At 34.1% G+C, this 8932-nt stretch overlaps 1 pseudogene; it reads right to left on the bottom strand.

Annotated features, from left to right (window-relative positions):
• Positions 1–1239: 1239 nt before the first annotated feature.
• LOC120116005 lies at positions 1240–3129 on the bottom strand (annotated as a pseudogene).
• Positions 3130–8932: the final 5803 nt, after the last annotated feature.

The following is an 8932-nucleotide window of genomic DNA, read 5'->3' as shown; positions in this document are numbered from 1 at the left end:
TTCATATCAAAGCATCATCCTATGACATATTATAGAAAATACTAATTGTATGAAATCATATGATATCATTATATATACTAAGATCTTGATTGTGATCAAAGAAACAATGAATGTAAACCCAAAACTTCCAATCAACTCATAAAAATGGTGATCTTATCTGGAGAGGGATTGAATTTGATCTTCTACTGCCTGCAATCTATTTTCCCACTTGAAGTTTGATCTGGATGCTGCTTTGTTGATTTGCTGAGAGCAGAAGCATAAAGAAGTAACAAAAGTTTGGTTAACGTGCTGCAACCTACAAAAAGAAGCACAATATATGAAAATGAATAAAGGTTAGCATGCGTCATCTCCATGTGCTAGATTGCATGGGATTTTATACTAACATAACAAACACCATGGACTTTATCAACGAGATTGGTTAGAATGATAACCAGTTTGATTATTGAAGTGATAAACAATTTGATATTTTTTTAAGTACGTCTAAAGTTTGAATCTTTGTGTATGTAAAATTTTTAACTGAAAGACTCACCCAACAAAATAAGGTGTACAACATGAATCAATCCAGATTAATCAAGATTTCGTCTAGAGAATCGGGAGGACACCCAAGAAAACACCATGGACACCGGGAGGGCAACCGAAAAAACACCATGGACTGAGAAAAATGTTCTCATTCAGTATGGATCACATTAAAAGAATAACTTATACCAAGAATGCTTTCGTGTTCCACATAGACAATGATGACAATCAAATGAGTACCACATTAAACAGAAATACCTTATAACAAGAATGTTTCCTTTCCCTTTTTTTCCTAGAGCTTCTACACTTGCTACAAGTGAACCAAAGAAGAAAAATAACATAATGACTTTATCTACAAAGAAGCATATGCTACTTACTTTTTGTAAAATCCAATGGAAATTATCCGGGTGATCAACGTTGGTGCCGCAGATCATAAGAAACGACCTTTGGATCCAGGACAGTGAGTGGCAACTTCTCGATATATATGAAAAGACGCTTCATGTTCTCCTTCGATATCAAAGAAATCGACAATGTATCATTGCTTGTGTATATCCACAGATCACCGGAATCCACTCTTTTCAGGCTGTCCCGACAGAAGGGGCAACGACTGAGATTTTATTCGCCTAAAACACCATGAAAGCCAAGTATAATATTCTTGGTAACCGAGATAGTCTGTCAAAAAAGGCTAATGCTAGGGCCAAGGATTATTGCCAGGCTAATATAGATCATATTCATTCATAACTTCGGGATAATTACTTGATAATCAGAAGCAAAAGTACAACATGAGCAGTTTTGATAAAGTATGCACACTAGGACAGCTTACCAAGTTTGATAGCATTTCATACACATGGAATGGTTGCAATGAGGCAACACTATCTGCTTTGCATCTCCATGCAAATCCCGCATTCTTTTTCTCTCTCTAAATCGATTTCGGATATCTTCTTGTTCATTTCATCCCTTTTTGAACTTCGCAGCACACATTTCTTTCTGTTTCCTCTCATCCACATCCGTAATTCCTCGAGATAGTGCAATAATGACGGAAAGATCACCCCTGTCATGACGATCCAAAGACCGAACAACACAGTAGTTTTAAGATTTTATCAGAAGAGATAAATATGAATTGGAGTAAAGCGTAACAACAACGGATACTCTCTTACACACCGTAGAATTCTCTTATGCTAGCTTTCCTTTCATGGACAGACATGGTGGTTTTACCATCAGTGTATGCCTTCAAAGAAAGAACATTACAGATTAATGTCCCCGGAATGCTATCGTTTAAAACTCGACTGGAACATAACGGATTTGTTACACAAGCACTTGCAATTACCTTGTATATAAGAATTCTGAGCAATCCCAAGGCACCTGCAATATGACAATCAGTCCACTGGACGAGGAAAAGGAAGAAATGAGCAGCTGAACTGTAGGATAATCGCATCTGAAGGCAAGCACCGTCATAATCTCTTGGATAATCAGAAGCTCTGATCATTCAGGAAAATTACACGCATCAGAGAAAACAAGGCGAACAAGTCGAGACTATAACCAACAGACTCTTCATAGAAAACATTACTCGGATATATCAGCAGTGGTTGCATTCAACAAGAACATGATAGTATAATGACTCGGATGTATGATGATAGAACTCCAAGAATCCTCAGATACATGGAACAAACTTTTAAGAAAAACTAACCCAATCGCATATCCGATTCATACCCATATCCCACACTCGCAACGATTCCAGTTTTACATGTTCCCTACTCTGTTTTTCCCTTTTCTGGCAAGGGATGCCACTGGTTCAGCACGACTTTTGTCATAAAATTTCTATTTTCACACTAGAAATTCTAAAACCATACCCCAGACATCTTAAAGCTTAGCGTTGAAAAAGAACAACTACGTACGTTTTCATTACTGTATGAGCTCTCATTATAACCAATACATAACCATCTAATTAAGCAATGAATATTCAACAAGACAGCAAAATATTTACCAATTAAGCAAAACAATCAATATAGAACCATGGCCATCATAAAAGTCATCAATCTGAAAATTTGAAGTCTCCCCAAAGTAAAAAAAAATGTTAACTAATCCGATTACAAGAGTTCAAATACTACGCTATAACATAATATAACGAACAACATCACACACTGGATACTTGAAAGAAAATTTAAAAAACTCTCCATAATTAAAGACCCAAACAAGCTTTAATGTCAGAAAATAGAGAAATCACGGTGAATGAATCACTGCTCATCTACAGAATATCAAAGGAGGAAGAATAAATTACAGGGTATTGGCGAACTGAATATCAGCTTCAAGAGCCTTGAGAGAGTCCTTGAACGATTTCCTCATTTCCCAGTCTCTGTTTTCTGTTCTTTTTTTGGCTAAAAAGTCTGAAACTGATTCACAGCTCAAAATCCAAAACCTCAACCCATTTACCTCGAACAACAATTCAGCACATCACCATAATCAACAAAATACTAAAAACGAACTCTAAAAGAGTGAATTCCAATCGTCTTAATTTAAAAAGAAAAGAAAAAGGACCCAGTATTAGCTTAGATTATGTTGACTCTCTGTATAACGAAACCAAATTTGCAATTTAGAAGAAGCTGAAGAGGGTGAGAAATGGAAGAAAATTAAAAAAATTAATCTGCTGAGCTTTCGCTTCCGCTTCCGCTTCGAGCACACGTAATTGTATTCCATGTTTCTCTCAGTCGGCTATAATTTCTTGGGTAAAATCCACTAATAGCCCACTAAATTATATTGAAATGTTTTTTAGATATTAAATTCTTATAGATTATAATATTATTAATTTGTTAAATTGTTACAATATAGTGATACTTTTTTTAATTTAAATAATTTTAATTAATATTTCATACTAATTTCATAAAACAAAATTATAAGTTTACAATTATTTGATATATTTAATAAATAATTTTGTAATTAAAGTTTAACAGCTACAAATATTATTTTAACATAATTTAGTGACTATCTATACATTTTACTCATTTTCAAAAAGTATTTATTTATTTTTCCAGTTTCTTCTGCCAAACTACGCTACTTAGTTTTGGGTGTACGGAGATATGTGTGCACCCATGGGTGAAAATGTACTAAGAAAAACCTAAAAGGCGGCGGGAAGCAAAAGAACGACACGTGGAAAGTGATCTAACGGTTCTCATGATTGGGTGGTATTGTGATCGGGTGCCACGTGTCCTTGATTGGTGAAAGCATGGTGCATAGATCCCATATAAATCTGTCCACTTCTCAAGATGATACGGCTTTTCCAATGTAGTTAATGAAAACGTATTTTTAATATAAAAATTGTGTAGTATAACATAATTTTCGTTAATAATGTTTGTATTATTAATTAAATATTTATTTTGATTATTTTCATAATAGCATTAATTGAAATTTATTAGTATTATTAGATTAAAATTTTATAAATTTAATATCATTACTTTCGTACGATCCGTTAAAGTATATGTTTAATGGGTAAAGTATATGTTTAATGGGTAAAGTACATAAATGGTCCTCAGACAATATGATAATGCTTTATTCTGTCCCTTGACTATTAAAAGTTACAAGATGATCCATCGACTATTTTGTTGAGTAATTCGACTATTAAAATTTACAAAATGCTCACTCGACTATTCATTGTATTCCAAACTCAACCTTTTCCCTTAAAAATTTAACGATCGTTTGAGTTGGACGTTAACATGTTGACTGAGATATGATATGATAGTCATTTAAGATTATGAAATAAGATTTTATCATATCTCATTTAGCAGGTTAACGTGCATCTTAGATCGTCAGAAAAAATTTAACAGAAAATGACAAGTTTGGAACATAATTAATAGTTGGGTGACCATTTTGTAACTTTTGATAGTTGAGGGACTAAAGAAAAACAATTTCCTATAGTCGAGGATCATTTTGTAACTCTTAATAGTCAAGGGACTAAAGAAAGCAATTTCCTATAGTCGGGGATCATTTTATAACTCTTAATAGTCAAGGGACTCAATAAAGTATTATCTTATAGTCAAGGGACTATTTGTGTACTTTATCCATGTTTAATTTAATAGAAGATAAAAAAAGTATTTTAGAAAAGGGTAAAGAATACATATGGTCCTTTGATTATATGGTGTGGTTTTGTTAAGTCTCCTACTATTGAAAGTTACAAAAAGATCCTATGATTATAAAACATTACTTTTGTACCTACCTCTGACTATTAAAAATTATAAAATAATTATTTGATTATTCATATATTTCAAACACATTATTTTTGTTAAAAAGTTAAATAATGATCATTTGATATAGTTTTTTGATAAAATTTTACCATATTTCAATCAGCAGATCAACAAGTTAATGATCAACTCATATGGTCGTATATTTTTTTAACAAAAAATGACATGTAACACCCTCAGACCGATATGGGTGACTCGATCCGAGGTGTCACATTAGGGCCATTGGAGCGATCCACAGTAAAAATCCAGGAAAAATTTAATTTTTTTTGTTAAAACGTGTAAAATCATAAAATAATTTATAGATGAAATACAAGCTCAAAAAATCATTCATATATTACAAACAGAATTAAAACCATACAAGTTCTAGACTCAGTATATAAAAAAAATCAAATGTGACCTACATGCCCCCTAATTACTCATTGTACCGTATTTTGCAAGCAAAGCCAAAGGAACTCCCAATACTGAAGTTGTTAGCTGCACTGGATTGATTCTTTTAACCTAAAATGGTGAGTAAAGTGTGGGCTTTGGGAAGCTCGGTAATACAGAACTACCAGGTGAATGCAATAGGCCATCAGGTGTAAGTAAAGCATGAATTTTCTTAACGATACAAACATCATCAGATTTTACCGACGAGCTCAGATTTAATTAATCATTTCTTCAGGTAACAATCAGAAAATCAAAATCTGAAGGAAATATTCAGAGAGAGAGAGACTCAAAAGATTGAGAAGAAGAGTCTAGCGTGTTCCCTCCAAATTAGAATAAATGTAATCATAGTTTAAAAACAATAATAGTTTATTTCAGTAAAACGAGTTTTAAAATCACTGTAATACCCTCCACCCAAATACTCCATATGCGGCCCCCCAAAACTACATACATAAGGACTTACCCTAAGCACACAACAAATGAGCCACCCTAAGGGAGTACATTGGGGCCTATGAGCATACCCAACGGTCTCCTTAAGTTCATAAGGATTTACCAGCTTGATCAGAGTTGAACCTTCGTACTCCAGACTCCTATCCATATGGTATCTAGTAGAATTCAGATTAAGTAATAACTTTAATATCAAAATCATGATCCAATAGACTATTGCAAAAATGACAATGTAGTTATTTAAATCACATAAATGTCCTCCACCCGTACACCAAAATACAGTCCCCATACTAAGAAAGTGCCTTTGAGCCTTAGAGCCTACCCAAAGGTCACCTTAGGTCTGTAAGGAATTACCAACTTGATCAGAGTTGAACCTCCATACTCCAGTTTACCAGATAGTGTCCCAATAAAACAGTTCAAGTAGTAACCAGTAATTTCATGATCCATACTTCAGGCATATTTTTTTTAGTAAAACAAGTAACCAATAAATCATTATATCAATCAGTAAAAACAATCGTAAATCAACCATATATCAATTTATAATTTCAATAAAAATAAAATGGTCAGGTAAAGTATAGGGGACACACCAGAAGATTCAGTTATTTTTCGGAGGCAATTGATCGTTATCATTAAGGAAAAACGTATAACTTCTATAGATTGGACGGATTCAGAATCGAGATCCCTATAAAAAGGGTTTGTTCATTAGCAGATCTAATCAACATTCAGAAATTGATGTTTCAAAAATCATTTAAGATTCGAGTGTATTAAAAACATGCTCAGGAACCTTTATATCATAATTATTGAAGATCTAGATATAACATGAGTGTCCATTATTCAAGAAAATAGAGGTATTTTGGACATTTTAATTTTTGATGGATTCTTAATAACTTATTCCAATAAGGGTAAAATGATAGTTTGCATTATTCTAAATTTATATCGAATTATCATGACTTCAAGTCAAATCGTACTAACTGATCTCTACCCTGTAAAACTTGTTAATAATCCGGTCTGATATACTTCACGAATAATCACTTCTTAATATTGATTACACTGGTTGGACTGGTCACTTTTAGAATCACCACTGAACAGAACTAGAGAAGATGATCATATATTCGATGGTATTAAATATTTATGTAATGTATCAGTATCAAGAATATGCATCATACTTGATTTATGCTCCATAACCTTTAGGGATGATACAACATAAGTTTATTGGTGTTTCTAGAATTTATCCAAAGACATTCACTTATTCCAAGTTGTTATGATATTTAGGTCACTTCAACACTCGAGGTTACTTCGGTCATCTTAGAGTTCAAGGTATTTTAATCTTTTTAGGGTTTAGGGGTATTTTATTCATTTAAATATCGGAGGTTATTTTAGTTATTTCACAACTCGATGACATTTCGTTAATTCTTTTCAATCCAAACATATGCATTTTTTTCTGGTAATTGGTCAAGTATGTCTGTTCTGGGTTATTTTTCACCTTCAGGGGCAATTGGTCTTTTTATAGTACAAGAGCATTTTTTTTTAATTTTACTTTATAGAGCTATTTTTGTAAATTCTTAACCAAGTATTCCTGGCATTTAACCTTTAAAGAAATTAATAAGAATTTTGGATCCCGATGTCATTTTTTTACTAACTAATCCTTGAACTTAGAATTATTTTCGATTGGTCTACCAATTTCTTTTGCGAGCTCTCTGAGTCTTATACAATGTTATGTCATTATTCTTTATTCATTTTGAGTCCAATGATAATAAAATACACCTAATTGACCAATCATTTCCATTCATGCATTTACCAATTATTAATGAGTTCCGAAAAGCATACAAAAGGTAGTATAGTATTACCTCAATTTACGAGCCATACCGGTTAACCAATTAAACTCCATTTGATCACCCTTGAACTTTAATTCCACATCCCATAATGTCTCAGATACATGACAAAACCAATTACATTAGAAACAACACTTAAATGTGAAAATTTATATTGAATCGGGAGATAAAATACCAAAAATAGCTTATGAGTTTGAATTTGGCAAAACGGACTTCGGATTCAAACTCAGGACGTCGAAAAACATAAAATATGACTTTTCAGAAAATTTAACCTTTTGGTCAAAGACAACTCTGCTCAAAGTCATAGTCAACGAGTAGGTCAACGGTCAAGTCAAAGTCAATGGTTCGGGTTAAGGTCAACATGTCAGATCAATTTTGTTGACTCAGGTCAATTCAGGTTGACTCGGTTCGGTCCAAGTTGACTTAGATCGATTCAAACTGGTTTGATCTGAGTTAACTCAGACCAGTTCAAATCGGTCCGGGTCGGTTCGGTCCACCTAGACCGTTCTACCCGATTTTTCTAGGCGAGGATGAGCCACATGCACACGCGACGACGCGTGACGACGACGATGAGTTGGGGGACGGTACCTGACTACTCTAGGAGCTTCCACTTACCAGAATCCATTAAATTTAGTCAAAAAATTCAACCAAAATCCATACAATCACGAAATACATTTTAACGGAGTGAGATCGGACATGCCCACGCCGACGATGGGAAAAATGACGGTGACAAAGTATCCCAAGAGCTAGGTTTTTAGCGAACGACAATGGTAAGTTTAAAGACGTCAGCGGTGCAGCCAACCAGTGATTGGAATGGTCGATATCAAGGGAAAACGTTATGGTGACGAGAGGTTTTCCTCCCTCGTTTGGCGACAATCAGTGACTGATTGGGGTGATCTATGAGTCAGGGTTGAGTCACCAGAGGACCATGATTCAGCTCGCAATGATGGCGCACACTGACTACGACTGGAATGGGGTAGTTCGACAATGATGGCTAGGGTTAGTTGATTTTGGGGGAAAACTTTAAGATTTGGGGTTGGTTCCGAACTGGGGGTTTATGGGTTAACACCCAGCAAAATTATAATAAAACATATATTTTATTAATTAAAACATAAGCAGAAGCCTAGACTAGTGGCTAGGGCATGGGTACCTATGACCCTAGGGTCACGAGCTCAAACCCCTTAGCCAACATAATTCATTTTCTCTACTGACCAGAAAAATAGGATACTTCAAAAATTTGCAATTTGGTCCTCAAATTTCTTTTGATTAAATTTTGGGGTGTTACATGACAAGTTTGAAATATATGATACCTTAATAGAGGTGGTAAACAGATCATTCAGATTGGGTTTGGGTCGGATCATTTTCAGTTGGGTATTTTGGGTCTAGATTAAATATGATTTAATTTTTCAGATTGGATCGGATCTACTTTGGATCTAGTCGTGTGTACAGTAAATCAATTTGGGTCGGGTTAATTTTAAGGTC

This window comes from Hibiscus syriacus, unplaced genomic scaffold (genome assembly GCF_006381635.1).
Source record: "Hibiscus syriacus cultivar Baekdansim isolate YM2019G1 unplaced genomic scaffold, ASM638163v2 tig00110280_pilon, whole genome shotgun sequence".
In the NCBI taxonomy this organism is placed as follows: Eukaryota; Viridiplantae; Streptophyta; class Magnoliopsida; order Malvales; family Malvaceae; genus Hibiscus; species Hibiscus syriacus.
The sequence above is the reverse complement of the archived record's forward strand: the minus strand, read 5'-3'. Positions and strand labels throughout refer to the sequence as shown.